Source organism: Anabrus simplex, chromosome 7 (assembly GCF_040414725.1).
Source record: "Anabrus simplex isolate iqAnaSimp1 chromosome 7, ASM4041472v1, whole genome shotgun sequence".
NCBI classification, from domain to species: domain Eukaryota; kingdom Metazoa; phylum Arthropoda; class Insecta; order Orthoptera; family Tettigoniidae; genus Anabrus; species Anabrus simplex.
In genome coordinates this window covers 238,857,527-238,875,041 of record NC_090271.1, presented here as the reverse complement: position 1 = coordinate 238,875,041, position 17,515 = coordinate 238,857,527, and the positions used below count along the sequence as shown (strand labels likewise).

General features: G+C 44.9%; 2 non-coding genes across 2 annotated transcripts; both read left to right on the top strand.

Annotated features, from left to right (window-relative positions):
• Positions 1-6,886: 6,886 nt before the first annotated feature.
• Positions 6,887-6,959, top strand: TRNAK-CUU (transfer RNA lysine (anticodon CUU)). Its single transcript has one exon. It is a non-coding gene; the product is annotated as a tRNA-Lys (tRNA).
• Positions 6,960-14,959: 8,000 nt separating this feature from the next.
• TRNAT-CGU (transfer RNA threonine (anticodon CGU)) lies at positions 14,960-15,032 on the top strand. Its single transcript has one exon. It is a non-coding gene; the product is annotated as a tRNA-Thr (tRNA).
• The last annotated feature ends 2,483 nt before the right edge of the window (positions 15,033-17,515 follow it).

Genomic DNA, 17,515 nt, shown 5'->3' with positions numbered 1-17,515 from the left:
AAGTCACTCTATCAGCCGCTATATACTATTCCACAAACTGTAATGCACGATATAGTTAAAGATGGAATAAGATATTTTAAATTTAATTCGCATGAGCAAGTACCATCACCAGACGATGTGCTTCCTAATTCTCTTATGATCTTTGATGATGTCGCAACAGAACAGCAAAACGTTATTCGTGCATTCTTTAGTATGGGTCGGCATAAATATGTTGATTGCATCTATTTGTGCCAAACCTATTCTCGTGTGCCTAAGCAGTTGATACGCGACAACGCAAATGTTATTGTGCTTTTTAGGCAAGATGAGCGCAACATGCGTCATGTGTATAACGATCATGTTAACACTGATATGACATTCGATGACTTTAAACGTATGTGTGCTAAATGTTGGTCATTACACCGTTACAGCTTTTTAATTATTGATAAAGAAAGTGATGTACAGCATGGACGATATCGCATGGGTTTCGATCATTTTATATGCATTAACACAGAATTACAGTAACTACTTGATTAAAAACCATCATCATGTTAACATCTAGCAAGGAGATCACAAAACATATCATCCAAGCTCGAAACAATATTCGACGGAAATTTAAGGAGCTTAAACGTATTCAAGCAGACACGGATTTATTTTTAAAAACACAACTAAGTACACCACTCAAAGAAATTTTTAATTCTACTTCATTGCCGCAGTCTACTTCAAGTTTTGCTTCTATGCAAACATCATATCATAAAGAGAAACATGAAGAAGAAAAGCATGAACAAGATAAGGAAGAGAAGAACCTGGATGTAGATCAAGAAGAGGAAGATAAGGAAGAAGAAGAAGAAGAAGAAGAAGAAGAAGAACTTAATGATACATCACCATCTAAGCGTGTTGAGTTTTTAACTACAGATGTTATTGCTGAAACACCTACTACATCGATGCAAAATCTACCATCTTTGTCTGAGGTTATGATTACACCAGAGTATCGCAATCAGTATAGAACTTTTATTCAAGATACCTATGGATCTCTCTTTGCACCTTATATAGAAAAACGTTTTACAGGACAAACTGACACTACCTACGGTATTCGCTACGAAGATGACTGTTTCCGGATAGGAAATTCAAATGTTAAGATTAATAGCAACAAACTCATTGTAAAAGGTGTTACCTATAAACCTACGAAAGGACTCTTAGAACTTCTTTTCTCACGAATACCTGACAAGGATATAATTTTACAAGATGATCTTAAAAAATATAAAGCAATACTTTTTGCTACTGATACAACACGACGTAATTACAAGAGAACAGAAGCTGTAAATGCGAATAAGAGTTACAAGTATCGTGAGTTTATTTCTAAGCTGTTTCCGACTGCACGTAGCCTTGATGTTATCTACAAGCCTTTGTTGCCGTATGTGGATGTAAGATACTGGAATGACCCAAACTTACTCGTTGAACGATTACAACTTTTAAGAGCATCGCAAGAGGCTGGTCACACTGGTCACGGATCAGAAATTCTAGAAATAGAAAGAGAACTACGTTATGCCGGTATTATTTTGTAATGGCTCGTCAAGAGAAGATCTCACCTGTAAAGGTAAACATCGCACACGAGTTACATAAACTAGCACGTCGCACCTACTGTCGCAGACGCGTTATTACACGAGGAAAAGATGATCTCTGGCAAGCAGACTTAGTAGAAATGATTCCATATGCCTCTAGTAATAAGGTGTATAAGTATCTACTTACTGTTATCGATGTGTACTCAAAGTTTGCTTTTGCACAACCCGTGCGTTCTAAAACAGCAGCTCAAGTTAAAGAAGCATTTAAACATATTGTTGAAGAATCGAAACGCTGCCCAAGGCTTCTTCAAACTGATCAAGGTAAATAGTTTTACAACAAGGATTTTTCTTCTTACCTCAAGTTACTTGGCATTCAACACTACTCTACGTTCAGCAATCTCAAGGCAAGTGTTGTAGAACGCTTTAATCGTACACTCAAAACAATGATGTCGCGAGAATTTACAGTGCAAGGTTCATATCGTTGGATTGATCTGCTACCTAGACTTTTATCTACCTACAACGATACACCTCATCGCACTATCGGAACAAAGCCACGTCTTGTTACAAAGAATACATCTCGTCTAGATGCTATTCATCTTGTAATTAAAACAGCTGATCCACATCGCCATCGCTTTAAAAAAGGTGATTTCGTTCGCATCAGCAAACACAAGTCTATCTTTGCAAAAGGATACACACCTAACTGGAGCACTGAAATTTTTCAAATCAGAAGTGTTAAGCTTACTAATCCAGTTACGTATTTACTTCGCGATCTCAGAGGACAGCCTATTGAAGGAGGATTCTACATCGAAGAACTGCAGAAAACAAAATATCCTGATCACTATTTAGTTGAACGTGTTATTCGACGTCGTGGCAATAAACTGTATGTTAAATGGCTTGGTTTTAATAACAGCTTTAATTCATGGATTAATAAAGAGGATGTACTTTAAATCTTATGTGTGTTTTCTTTTAATCCTCTACGTTTCCTTTCTTCTAAGTCACTAGGACATGCTGTAGGATTAAACAACACCTGTAGTATGTTTTGACAATTCATATTTATTTTAGAATATATACATTTTTATCCTTTGTTTATTTTACGGTCTTTGCCACTCAGTTTTCGTTTTATTGCACCAACAACGACAAGAGCTGCTATATTCTTCTGAGCAGCTAAAGCACTAGGTAATAACACACACACACAGCATAACTTTACGAAGCAGATTTTAACAGCTACACGACATACTCTATGCAGGCAGCATTTAACTACATGTCAGGCGAACGTGTTCTAGGACCGCAGGGGAGATGAAGCACGAAGAAAAGAAGATCAATCACTCTATTGATGAGTCCACGCCCAACATGCTTCCTCATCTTTCTCCCAGCACGTTTCTTCACCTTTTCCTTGTTTACTCTCTCCACAGACATGATAAGTGTTTATAAGCGAAGACAACTCGTTAGTTTTAGGTCCGTGATACAGTTTAATTAGTTGACATGTACGGCACTGTCTCACAGAAGGTCTTCTACCTAAACTCACGTGTTCATGATGTAAACTACACGTTTCAAGCTCTGACAAAACAGGATCTTGAGTCCACTCACGAGGCACCTTTTCCCAAACCTTCTTTACAGCATTCGCAGCTACATTAACCAAAAATGCCTTTGGTAATGCATTTAACTCTTCTTCAGTAAAAGTGTTTAGTTTCTTTTTGCATGCATAAAACTTTACGATCGCTTTTCAACTGCGTTACACTTAGTATCTGTTAGAAATGACATGATGTCTTTACTCTACAAATGTTTCTTTTACACTAAGGTTATTTCGACATTGCAGTTTACATATGTTGTTCACTTCACGGCATGCACTGCAACACAACCAATCAAAGAGCATGCATACATGTTGTAAAGACTGTTTACTTGTTTCTCTACTATGCTCTTTCGGAAGAGTTTTAAATGATGGGCACCCCAATTCATGCATGTCGATAACTTCACACGATGATGATAGAAAATCACTCAACCATTCTTTCTTTTCACAACCCTTTAAAAGAACAAGATCTCCTCTTGACAAATGTGCATTCATCATTAAAGGTAGAAAACGATAAGGTATTCCTTTTTCTTCCCACTTCAAACCTAAATTGTTTTCAATCCACTGAGTCTGCTTTTTATCTTCATCTGTTTGCAAACAGTAAGGGAACGGTGGACTAAATACTAAACTAACAAGTTTTGGTGCCCACAACACACTGCAATCTATCACAGCCACCCCTTTAAACACAAATTTGTTTCCGTTTACTTTAAAGCCTTGCACATCAACTATTAATGTTTTCGTCATGTTTGCACTCTACTCTCTATCACTGTTTCTCGAAGACTAAAGCTTTTAGTCAACGAACGGGTTTAAACATGCACAATAACGTCATCACTGCAGCACATGCAAACACTTGTTTTTATGATGCATACTTATTGCATTGCTTTACACCGACTTACTCTTAAGAAAACGGACAAGTCTAAACATGCATGATGACGTCATCACTGCAGCACGTGCTTACTCTAGCTTTCCCGATGCGTGATTAAACTTGTTCGAATTTACCGCCACCACATTTCAACTAAAGAGTGCAGGAGCGAGGTAAGCGATGTAAGATGGCGGTAGCTAAAGATGGCAGCACGGTGCTCTGTTGATTAAAGATGGCTGCTTGTCAAAAAGATTTTTCAAATTATCCGCCACTACATAGGGTGCAGCACTGGGGTTTGCGATGCAAGATGGCGGGTGACAGCTTGTCAAATAGATTTTTTTTCAAAGGTAAGTAGCTAAAGAGGGCAGCACTAAGGTTAGCAATGCAAGGTGGTGGATGACAGCTGTGACGTAAAATTTACCCGCAAGATAGCAACACGATGCTCTTTTCATTAAAGATGGCAGCTTGTTAAATAGAATTTTTCAAATTAACTACCTCAAAGGTAAGTAGCTAAAGAGGGCAGCACTGTTCTCTCTGGATTAAAGATGGCTGCTTGTCGAAAAGAATTTTTCAAATTAACCGCCTCAAAGGTAAGTAGCTAAAGAGGGCAGCACTGTTCTCTCTGGATTAAAGATGGCTGCTTGTCGAAAAGAATTTTTCAAATTATCCGCCACCACAAAGAGGGCTGCAAGGTGCTCTCTTGATTAAAGATGGTGGATGACACCTGAAGAACACGTAGAATTTGTTTCCAAACAAGAGCACGTGGAATTTGCCGCCACCACATTTCAACTAAAGAGTGCGGCACTGTTCTCTCTGGATTAAAGATGGTGGATGACAGCTGTCAGAAAAGCGCATAGGTTTGTTTCCAAACAAGAGCACGTAGAATTTGCCGCCACCACATTTCAAAGGTAAGTAGCTAAAGAGGGCAGCACGGTGCTCTCTGGATTAAAGATGGCGGATGATAGCTGTCAAAAAAAAGCGCATAGGTTTGTTTCCAAACAAGAGCACGTAGAATTTGCCGCCACCACATTTCAACTAAAGAGTGCAGCACTGTTCTCTCTGGATTGAAGATGGCGGATGACAGCTGTCAGAAAAGCACATGGGTTTGTTTCCAAACAAGAGCACGTAGAATTTGCCGCCACCACATTTCAAAGGTAAGTAGCTAAAGAGGGCAGCACGGTGCTCTCTGGATTAAAGATGGTGGATGATAGCTGTCAAAAAAGCGCATAGGTTTGTTTCCAAACAAGAGCATGTAGAATTTGCCGCCACCACATTTCAAAGGTATCTAGCTAAAGAGTGTAGCACTGAGGTTTGTGATGCAAGATGGCGGATGACAGCTGTCAGAAAATAGCACATGAATTTGTTTCCAAACAAGAGCACGTGGAATTTCCCACCGCCACAAAGAGGGGCAGCACTGTGCTCAAAGATGGCTGCTGTCACGTGGAATTGTCTGCCACCACAGGTATCTAGCTAAAGAGGGCAGCACTGAGGTTTGCGATGCAAGATCACTGCTGTCAAAAAGCATTTTTCAAATTATCCGCCACCACATTTCAAAGGTAAGTAGCTAAAGAGGGCAGCACTGTGCTCTGTAGATTAAAGGCGGATGACAGCTGTCAAAAAAGCACGTGGATTTGTTTATCTCGAGCTAGTGAGGTTAAGTTGGTAGCACTAAGGTTTAGTCCCGCCAAGATGGCAGCACTGCCGATGACAGGTGACGAATTTTACATCTACTACGATAAAGAGGGCAGCACAGTGCTCTGTGGTTCAAAGATGGCGGATGACAGCTGTCAAAAAGCACGTGGCTGTCAAAAAGCACGTGGCTTTGTTTACCACGCGCTAGATAGGTTAAGTTGGTACTACTGAGGTTTAGGCCCGTCAAGATGGCAGTACTGAGGTTAGCGATGCGTTGTTGTCTGTCAAAAAGCACGTGGCAGTCAAAAAACACGTGACTTTGTTTACCTCGCGCTACTTAGGTTAAGTTGGTACTACTGAGGTTTAGGCCCGTCAAGATGGCAGTACTGAGGTTAGCGATGCGTTGTTGTCGATGACAGCTGTCAAAAAGCACGTGGCTTTCTTTACAAATTCAAATTTCCCGCGGGTGGTGGAGGAGACCTCTGGGAGGCCTCTGGCTGTGGTGGTGGTGGAGGAGGCTTCTGGGAGGCCTCTGGCTGTGGTGATGGTGGAGGTGGCCTCTGGGAGCCCGGTGGCGGTGGCGGCGGCAGAACAATCCAATTATACTACTGCGATCCTTTCACTGTCATCTAACACATGATCGTCTTACATGTTCTTAATAAGTAAACAAGACCTATCTTACACAGCCCGGCTAGCCCAGTCGGTAGACCACGAGACTCATAATCTCAGGGTCATGAGTTCGATCACACGCTGGGCGAGTTTTTCGCTCTCATCGAATACATGATCGCCTTAAATGTTCTTAATAAGTAATGAATTCTGACATTGTACAGCCCGGTTTGCTTAGTCGGTAGAGCATGAGACCCTTAATCTCTGGCTCAGGGGTTCTAGCCCCACGCTGGGCGAGATTTTTGCTCTCATCGAATACATGATCGTCTAACATTTTCTTAATAAGTAATCAATTCTAACATTGCGCAGCCCGGCTAGCTCAGTCGGTAGAGCATGAGACCCTTAATCTCACGGTCGAGGGTTCGAGCCCCACGCTGGGCGAGTTTTTCCCACACAGTTAATAGACGATAATCTTACATGTTCATAATAAGTAATCAAGACCTACATTCGACCGCCCGGCTAGCTCACGCGGTGGGGCATCAGGCTCTTAAAGTTCTTAATAAGTAATCAATTCTGTCATTGCACACCCCGGCTAGCTCAGTCTGTAGAGCATGAAAATCTTAACCCTCTACATGATCGGCTTACATGTTCTTAATAAGTAATCAATTCTGACATTGCACAGCCCGGCTAGCTCAGTAGGTAGAGCATGAGACTCTTAATCTCAAGGTCCTGGGTTCGAGCCCCGCGCTGGACGAGTTTTTCGCACACACCTAATAGATGATCGTCTTACATGTACATGATAAGTAATCAAGACCTACGCTCGACCGCCCGGCTAGCTCAGTCGGTAGGGCATGACGCTCTTAATCGCAGGGTCGTGGGTTCGAACTCCACGCTGGGGGAGATTTAGCTCTCATCGAATACATGATCGTCTTACATGTTCTTAATAAGTAACTAATTCTGCCGTTGTACAGCCCGGCTAGCTCAGTCTGTAGAGCATGAGACTCTTAATCTCAGGGTTCTGAGTTCGTTCACACGCTGGGCGAGTTTTTCGCTCTCATCGAAAACTTGATCGTCTTACATGTTCTTAATGAGTAATCAATTCTGACGTTGCACAGCCCGGCTAGCTCATTCGGTAGAGCATGCGGCTCTTAATACCGGGGTCGTAAGTTCGGGCCCCACGCTGGGCATGTTTTTCGCTCACAGCTAATAGATGACCGTCTCACATGTTCATAATAAGTAACCAAGACCTACAATCCACCGCCCGGCTAGCTCATTCGGTAGAGCATGAGACTCTTAATCTCAAGGCCGTGGGTTCTAGCCCCAAGCATAGCGAGTATTTCTCTCTCATTTAATACATGATCGTCTGACATGTTCTTAATAATTAATCAAAACCTTCTACACCGCCCGGCTAGCTCAGTCGCTAGAGCTTGAGACTCTTAAACTCAGGGTCGTGGGTTCGAGCCCAACGCAGGGGGAGTTTTTCGCTCTCGTCGAATACATGTTCTTCTGCCATGTTCTTAATAAGTAAGCAAAACTGACGTTCCACAGCTCGGCTAGCTCAGTCGGTATAGCTTGAGAATCTTCATCTCAGGGTCGTGTGCTCGAGCCCCATGCTGGGCGAGTTTTTCGCTCTTTTCGACTACCTGATCGTCTTACATGTTCTTAACAAATAATCAAGACCGATCTTTCACAGCCCGGCAAGCTCAGTCGGTAGAGCATGTGACTTTTAATCTCAGGTTCGTGGGTTCAAACCCACGCTGGGCGAGTTTTTCACTCTCATCGGATACATGATCGTCTTGCATGTTTTTAAATAATCAATACACGTATTCTACAGCACTGCTAGCTCAATCGGTAGAGCACGAGTCTCATAATCTCGGGGCCGGGATTTCGACCCCACGCTGGGCGAGTTTTTCGCTCTCATCGAATAATGATCGTCTTACATGTTCTTAATAAGTAATCAAGACCCGTGTTCCACCGTCCGGCTAGCTCAGTTTGTAGAGCATGAGACAATCTCAGGTTCGTGGGTTCGAGTCCCACGCTGCGCGACTTTTTGCTCTCATCGAATACGTTATCATCTGACGTGTTCCTAAAAAGTAATCAAGGCCGATGATCTCTAGCCCGGCTATTTCATTCAGTAGAGCACAAGACTCGTAATCTCAGGGTCACGAGTTCGACCGCACGCTGGGCGGGTTTTTCGCTCTCATCGAATACATGATCGACTTACATGTTCTTAATAACTGCTCGAGACCGATGACACACAGCGCGGTTAGCTCAGTCCGTAGAGCATGAGAGTCTTAATCTCAGGCTCGGGGGTTCGAGCCGCACGTTGGGTGAGGTTTTCGCTGTCATCAATACATTTAGTCTTACATGTTCTTAAAAAGTAATCAATTCTGACATTGAACAGCCCGGCTAGCTCAGTCGGTAGAGCATGAGACTCTTATTCTCGGGGTCGGGGGTGCGAGGCCCACTCTTGGCGAGTTTATCGCTCTCATCGAATACATGTTCGTCTTACATGATTTAAGTGATCAAAACCGATGTTCTGCAGCCCGGCTAGCTCAGTCGGTACAGCATGAGGTTCATAATCTCAGAATCGCGTGTTCGAGCCACACGCTGGTCATGTTTTTGGCTCTCATCGAATACATGATCGTCTTACATTCTTCTGAATAAGTAATCAGTTCTGACTTTGCACAGCCCGGCTAACTCAGTCGGTAGAGCATGAGACTCTTAATCTCCGGGTCGTGGGTTCGACAAGCACGCTGGGCGATTTTTTCGCTCTCATCTAACACTTGATCGTTTTAAATGTTTTTAAAAAATCAACACCGATTTACTACAGCCGGGCTAGCTCAGGCGGTATAGCACGAGATGCAAAAGGCCATTACCTTGTTGAAAATCTGCTGTCTGTAGAACGAGGCGCTTCCCGCCCCCTGCTACATATTCACACATTGAGTTAGATGTTATACTAGTGGCCCCGAGACAAGAAAATCAGCAGTTTTTATACCCTCGTGGAAAATTCGAGACCTTTCAGGAATGAGTAGACACACCGCCCAATTTTTCATCATCATCATCTATTTACCATCCAGGTTCGGCTTTTCCTTCGGACTCAGCGAGGGATCCCACCTCTCCCGCCTCTAGGGCAGTGTCCTGGAGCTTCAGACTCTTGGTCGGGGGATACTGTGCCCTACTGCACTTTAAAGTTCCGTCCAGGCGAAGGCCGGTCTCGAACCCAGAGTACAGTAGTGAACGAACTCTCACAGACGTGAGCTGGTGCACATAGTCTTACCTGAACACAGTCCTCTTCAATCAGCCAGGAGAGCGCTCTTCTCAGGGATAACATGGGTATAACGGGGCAACATAAAGATAAAACACTAGGACATGTGCCTACTCAGGTAAGAATTCGGCTAAATTGAAAATAAAAATAAAATATCTAACAGAAAACACCGCTGCATTCAAAGTTTAACAAATAGGGATTTATTACATAAACTTGAATTATTTACAAATGAAAGAGCATTTCAATATGAGATGGTAAAATGACGCTGAGCCGATGACTACCAGTTCACTGCCTTCACGAAAACACGTGAGCTGCAACAAGCATGTTACAATATTGTAAGTAACGAAGTTTAGAAAGATGGATATCTGCTTAATTACAAAAAAAACAATGATTCCCATAAAAATTTACAATGCCTCGCGCCGTCGAACCCCGGTGCAAACAAAAATCACCACAAAATTTACAATGACCTGACTCGGTCACGAACCCTAGTCCCATGACAGGTAAGGCGTCAAAGATACCTATGCACACAATATGAAAGGACCCAATCAACACATACATGGGTGTCAGGATAAAACGGGCCAGTGTTAAAATATTACGTAAAACAAATAAGACATAAAACAAATCTCTCTCTCTGCTCTCAAAACATGAAGGTCGTTTCTTCCCCTCTCGGCATACTTGACATACTGCAGACGACCAACCCACAAGCCTGTGACGTCAAGCTCAATGACCTCCACCCTCACCATTCCACTTGCGGCAGTCCCCTAATTTATGAGCTCAAATGGGGTGACAGGCTAAAGTCTTGCCTTTCAAAGAACACTTCATGTAGTCAGCTGCTAAAGCCCTCATTTAAATATACCTGGGCTATCTGCCCTCGTCTCAATACTTCCAGCAATCTCGCTCATCTTACTTATGCCTCTCATGGGCTAAATCCTGGTGCTACAAAACACTAATCATTAAGCGATCGTCACATGGCCATACTAGGCATTTCCCAAAATATATTCGATAAACTTTCAATGGTTGGGCTCTCTCATGCCAACTGCAAATTTTACTTCTGCCTCTCATGGGCTCAAATCTCTTAAATATTTGGACTCGCTCGCTCTATCAGTGAATCTGGGTGAATTACTAGTCACAACTTGGTCACGACTTGGTCATAACTATACACTTCTACGTCTGCAGAAACAAATGCCTAAATGCGATCTAATAAAAGTACCTATCTGTAGACTCACTTCCATGCCTAAATGAGTTCGATCAGACCCTTACCAAAACACGTACGTTAAAATAACGCAATCAAAATGAACTATAACTTCGCTAACAAGGACTCGACACATAACATCTACCTTAAGGTACGGGGTTCGAGTTTGAGGCCTAGCTCTAAATTACAAGGGAAATTTTCCTACTACCACAAATCTGTTGACTGACGGCCCCCATATTCCTATCTAAATTTAAATGACATGCTTGAAACAGAATTGGAAAGCTCTGACCTTAATTTATCGGGGACATAGCGGAGCGGCCATCCCTGTGGACCACTGGATCTACCACATTCTGATAGACTGCTGAGCTGGCATCAGATAGTGTTGACCACTTGGAGACATTCTTGCTTGTGTGGCGTCTTCGTACAGCTCCCTCTGTAGTCGGAAGGTGTCCCCTTCGATGTTGTGCTGATCAGGTGCTCCCAACGTTCCTGGATCGATGCCCGTTGTTGTGTTGGCTTCAGCTCCTGGTTGTGGCTTCTTTGCAATGATGCTGTCAAACACTCGTTCTGACTTGATGCTGGGGTAACTGAAAATAAATTCATATATTACAGACTGTCCAAACTCGATGCCTGTCTCCACTACTAGCGTGTCTCACACGTCACACTGACCAAGTCTCATTCAGAGTTTTAACCTGGTACACAATAGTTTCTTCACTACTCTCAGTCACTGTTCTATCACCCTATCACACGGACAACATATAGTTATAGAATTCCTAACCTGAGCCAATATTAATTCTAGCAGTTCGTCCGTAATACCTTGACCTCACCGAAATATGAAGCTACTAGTACATTAGTCTCTTATAAGCAGTACCTCATCTCCCCATAGCAGATTCTCACAGGTAAAATCTTAAATTCATCTGAATATTCAAGTTGAGTACTTACTTCCTTGCAGAAATAGCAGTACGGGTAGTCGGTGTAGCTCGAAGACAAAGCGTTGTTCTCAGTACCAACACGCAGTATGACGATTCGTTCATGCAGCCTTTCGGTCCAAGAATGACTCTGATATGCCCTGGTGGCCTTAATTTATAATTCCGGATAGCGTCATCAAGCCGCTTGACTGCGTGCAATCTTAGCGCGCCCGGGAAATTTTCCCGCATTAATTATATCATGAGCTCAAATTAGCGAATGCATTAATGAATGCAGCCCTAATGCCTATCAAAATAAAGCAGAAATAATACAGGTTGCAATTCTTGTCTCAAATCCAATGCAACTCTTCCGTAACCAAAGATATTAATTTATTTCATTCTTCCCTCCTATAATAAGTTTAGCCGGGAACTGGAAAGCGTCCCCAATCTTCATCAAGAGGCTTGGCTTGGGACATAACTCCTTTTAATGATTTCTGGAGATTTCTCATAATGACGCTCGCGCACACTTCACATAAGAACGCTTCTTCTGGACCCCTTTATGACATATACTGTAAGACATCGGCTTCGTGGGTGGTCTTGTGTGATTCCAATATCCAATACTCAAATTAATACAATTGTTCCAATGAACAGAATAGTTCATTACAACTGGGGAAAATGACCAGTACATCGCCCAGGCGGCCTCACCTGCTATGCTGAACAGGGGCCTTGTGGAGGGATGGGAAGATTGGAAGGGATAGAGAAGGAAGAGGGAAGGAAGCGGCCGTGGCCTTAAGTTAAGTACAATCCCGGCATTCGCCTGGAGGAGAAGTGGGAAACCACGGAAAAACACTTCGAGGATGGCAGAGGTGGGAATCGAACCCACCTCTACTCAGTTGACCTCCCGAGGGTGAGTGGACCCAGTTCCAGCCCTCGTACCACTTTTCAAATTTTCGTGGCAGAGCCGGAAATCGAACCCGGGCCTCCGGGGGTGGCAGCTAATCACGCTAACCACTACACCACAGAAAAAAATCAACACCGATTTACTACAGCCGGGCTAGCTCAGGCGGTATAGCACGAGATGCAAAAGGCCATTACCTTGTTGAAGATCTGCTGTCTGAAGAACGAGGCGCTTCCCGCCCCCTGCTACATATTCACACATTGAGTTAGATGTTATACTAGTGGCCCCGAGACAAGAAAATCAGCAGTTTTTATACCCTCGTGGAAAATTCGAGACCTTTCAGGAATGAGTAGACACACCGCCCAATTTTTCATCATCATCATCATCTATTTACCATCCAGGTTCGGCTTTTCCTTCGGACTCAGCGAGGGATCCCACCTCTACCGCCTCTAGGGCAGTGTCCTGGAGCTTCAGACTCTTGGTCGGGGGATACAACTGGGGAAAATGACCAGTACATCGCCCAGGCGGCCTCACCTGCTATGCTGAACAGGGGCCTTGTGGAGGGATGGGAAGATTGGAAGGGATAGAGAAGGAAGAGGGAAGGAAGCGGCCGTGGCCTTAAGTTAAGTACAATCCCGGCATTCGCCTGGAGGAGAAGTGGGAAACCACGGAAAAACACTTCGAGGATGGCAGAGGTGGGAATCGAACCCACCTCTACTCAGTTGACCTCCCGAGGGTGAGTGGACCCAGTTCCAGCCCTCGTACCACTTTTCAAATTTTCGTGGCAGAGCCGGAAATCGAACCCGGGCCACCGGGGGTGGCAGCTAATCACGCTAACCACTACACCACAGAGGCGGACCACACTTTTTTTTAGATAAATAATTACACATGGAAATTCGAAGAAGAAAGCAATGGTTGGAGGAAAATTAATTACAGAAATTTGTGATTGGTTAAATTCAAAACAGGCGGAAAGAAAGGATTAATGTTGCCGACCCACAAACCACAGACCAAAATTTAGTAAAAACAAAACAGTCCGCCTCTGTGGTGTAGTGGTTAGCGTGATTACCTGCCAACCCCGGAGGCCCGGGTTCGATTACCGGCTCTGCCACGAAAATTTGAAAAGTGGTACGAGGGCTGGAACGGGGTCCACTCAGCCTCGGGAGGTCAACTGAGTAGAGGTGGGTTCGATTCCCACCTCTGCCATCCTGGAAGTGGTTTTCCGTGGTTTCCCACTTCTCCTCCAGGCGACTGCCTGGATGGTACCTAACTTAAGGCCACGGCCGCTTCCTTCCCTATCCCTTCCAATCTTCCCATCCCTCCACAAGGCCCCTGTTCAGCATAGCAGGTGAGGCCGCCTGGGCGAGGTACTGTTCATATTCCCCAGTTGTATCCCCCGACCAAGAGTCTGAAGCTCCAGGACACTGCCCTTGAGGCGGTAGAGGTGGGATCCCTCGCTAAGTCCGAGCGAAAAAAACCGAACCTGGAGGGTAAACAGCTGATGACGATGATGATGATGACATCTTCTGATAAACCGTAGAATTAGTTCAGTAGTAAAGATCAGAGCTTCTCCTGTAGAGGAGTTTCAATTGGGGCAAGAATTGAACCTGCGGCGTGGAGGTGTACCGCCCCGTACATTCTTAATAAGTAAACAAGACCGATCTAACACTACCCGCCTAGGTCAGTCGGTAGAGCGTGAGACTCTTAATCTCAGAGTAATGGGTTCGTGCCCCACGCTGGGCGAGTTTTTCGCTCCCATCTAATACATTTAGTCCTACATGTTCTCAATAAGTAGTCAAAACCTTCGTACCACCGCCCAGCTAGCTCAGTCGATAGAGCATGATACTCTAAATCTCAGGGTCGTGGCTTCGAGCCTCACGCTTAGCGAGTTTTTCGCTCTCATCGAATACCTGATCGTCGTACATAATTTAAGTATTCAAAACCGATGTTATGCAGCCCGGCTAGCTCAGTCGGTAGAGCATGAGACTCTTAATCTCCGGGTCGTGGGTTCGACAAGCACGCTGGGCGATTTTTTTCGCTCTCATCTAACACATGATCGTTTTAAATGTTTTTAAAAAATCAACACCGATTTACTACAGCCGGGCTAGCTCAGGCGGTATAGCACGAGAATCTTAATCTCTGGGTCTTGGGTTCGAGCCCCTCGCTAGGCGGGTTTTTCCTAATAAGTAATGAAGACCTATGTTAAACCGCCCGTCTAGCTCAGTCGGTAGAGCATGATACTCTTGATCTCAGGATCGTGGGTTCAATTCCACCATGCGCGTATTTTTCCCTCTCATCGAATACATGACCGTCTTAAATGATTTGATTAATCAACGCCGATTTACTACAGCCAGGCTAGCTCAGTCGGTAGAGCATGAGAATCTTAATCTCTGTGTCATGGGTTCGAGCCCCACGCTAGGCGGCCTTTTCGCTCTCATCTAATACATGATCGCCTTGCATGTTCCTAATAAATAATCAAGACCAATGTTCTACCGCCCGGCTAGCTCAGTCGGTAGAGCATGGGACTCGTTATTTCAGGGTCGTGGGTTCGAGCCCGACGCTGGGCGAGTTTTTGCAACTCAGCAAATAGATGATCGTCTTACATGTTCATAATAAATAATCAAGACCTACGTTCCACCGCCGGGCTAGCTCAGTTGATAGAGCATGAGACTCTTAATGTCAGGGTCGTGGGTTCGAGCCCCACGCTTTGCGTGTTTTCGCACTCAGCTAATGGATGATCGCCTTACATGTTCTTAATAACTAATCAACACCTCCGTTCCACCGCCCGGCTAGGTCAGTCGGTAGAGCATGATTCTCTTAACCTCGCGGGCGTGTGTTCGAGCCACAAGCTGGGCAAGTTTCTCGCTCTCACCGAATACATGATCGTCTTAGAAGTTCTTAATAAGTAATCAATTCTGACATTGCACAGCCCGGCTAGCTCAGTCGGTAGAGCGTGAGACTCTTAATCTCAGTGTCGTGGCTTCGAGCCTCACGCTTGGCGAGTTCTTCGCTCTCATCGAATACATGATCGTCTTACATGATTTAAGTGATCAAAACCGATGTTCAGCAGCCCGGCTAGCTCAGTCGGTAGAGCATGAGGTTCTTAATCCCAGAGTAGCGGGTTCGAGCCACACGCTGGGCATGTTTTTGGCTCTCATCGAATACATAATCGTCTTACATTCTTCTGAATAAGTAATCAATTCTGACTTCGCACAGCATGGCTAGCTCAGTCGGTAGAGCATGAGGCTCATAATCTCCGGGTCATGGGTTCGACCCCCAGGCTGGGCGAGTTTTTCGCTCTCATTTAATACATGATCCTCTTACATGTTCTTAATAATTAATCAAAAACCTTCCACACCACCCGGCTAGCTCAGTCGCTAGAGCGAGAGACTCTTAAACGCAGGGTCGTGGGTTCGAGCCCAACGCTGGGGGAGATTTTCGCTCTCATCGAATACATGTTCTTCTGCCATGTTCTTAATAAGTAAGCAAAACCGACGTGCCTCTGTGGTGTGGTGGTTAGCGTGATTAGCTGCCACCCCCGGAGGTCCGGGTTCGATTCCCGGCTCTGCCACGAAATTTGAAAAGTGGTACGAGGGCTGGAACGGGGTCCACTCAGCCTCGGGAGGTCAACTGAGTAGAGGCGGGTTCGATTCCCACCTCAGCCATCCTCGAAGTGGTTTTCCGTGGTTTCCCACTTCACCTCCAGGCAAATGTTGGGGTGGTACCTATCTTAAGGCCTCGGCCGCTTCCTTCCCTCATCCTTGCCTATCCCTTCCAATCTTCCCATCCCCCTACTAGGCCCCTGTTCACTATAGCAGGTGAGACCGCCTGGGCGAGGTACTGGTCATACTCCCCAGTTGTATCCCCCGACCAAGAGTCTGAAGGTCCAGGACACTGCCCTTGAGGCGGTAGAGGTGGGATCCCTCGCTCAGTCCGGGGGAAAAGCCGAACCTGGAGCGTAAACAGATGATGATGATGATGATGATGAAAACCGACTTTCCACATCTCGGCTAACTCAGTCGGTAGAGCTTGAGAATCTTCATCTCAGGGTCGTGTGCTCGAGCCCCACGCAAGGCGAGTTTTTCGCTCTTATCGACTACACGATCGTCTTACATGTTCTTAATAAATAAACGAGACCGATCTCTCACAGCCCGGCAAGCTCAGTCGGTAGAGCATGTGACTTTTAATCTCAGGGTCGTGGGTTCAAACCCACGCTGGGCGAGTTTTTCACTCTCATCGGATACATGATCGTCTTGCATGTTTCTAAATAATCAACCCTTATTTTCTACAGCACTGCTAGCTCAGTCAGTAGAGCTCGAGACTCATAATTTCGGGGTCGGGAGTTCGACCCCACGCTGGGCGAGTTTTTCGCTCTCATCGAATACATGATCGTCTTACATATTCTTAATAAGTAATCGATTCTGAGATTGCATATCTCGGCTAGCTCAGTCGGCAGAGCATGAGACTCTTAATCTCAGGGTCGTGGTTCGAGTCTCACGCTGGGCGAGTATTTCGCTCTCATCTAATTGGTGATCGTCATACATGTTCATAATAAGTAATCAAGACCGACGTTCCACCGACCGGCTAGCTCAGTCGGTAGGGCATGCGGCTTTTAATTACAGGGTCGGTGGTTCGAGCCCCACGCAGGGCGAGTTTTTCGCTCTCATCGAATACATGATCGTCTTACATGTTCTTAATAAGTAATCAATGCTGTTTTTACGTCGCCTGGGTAGCTCAGGCGGTAGAGCATGAGACCTTTAATCTCGAGGTCGTGCTTTCGAGCCCCACGCTATACGATTTTTTCGATCTCATCTGATATGTGTTTGCCTTACAGGTCCTTAATATGTAATCAAGAACTACGATCCCCCTCCCGGCTAGCTCAGTCGGTAGAGAATGAGGTTCTTAATCTCAGAGTCGCGGGTTCGAGTGACACGCTGGTCATGTTTTTGGCTCTCATCGAATACATGATCGTCTTACATTCTTCTGTATAAGTAATCAATTCTGACTTTGCACAGCCCTGCTACCTCAGTCGGAAGGGCATGAGACTCTT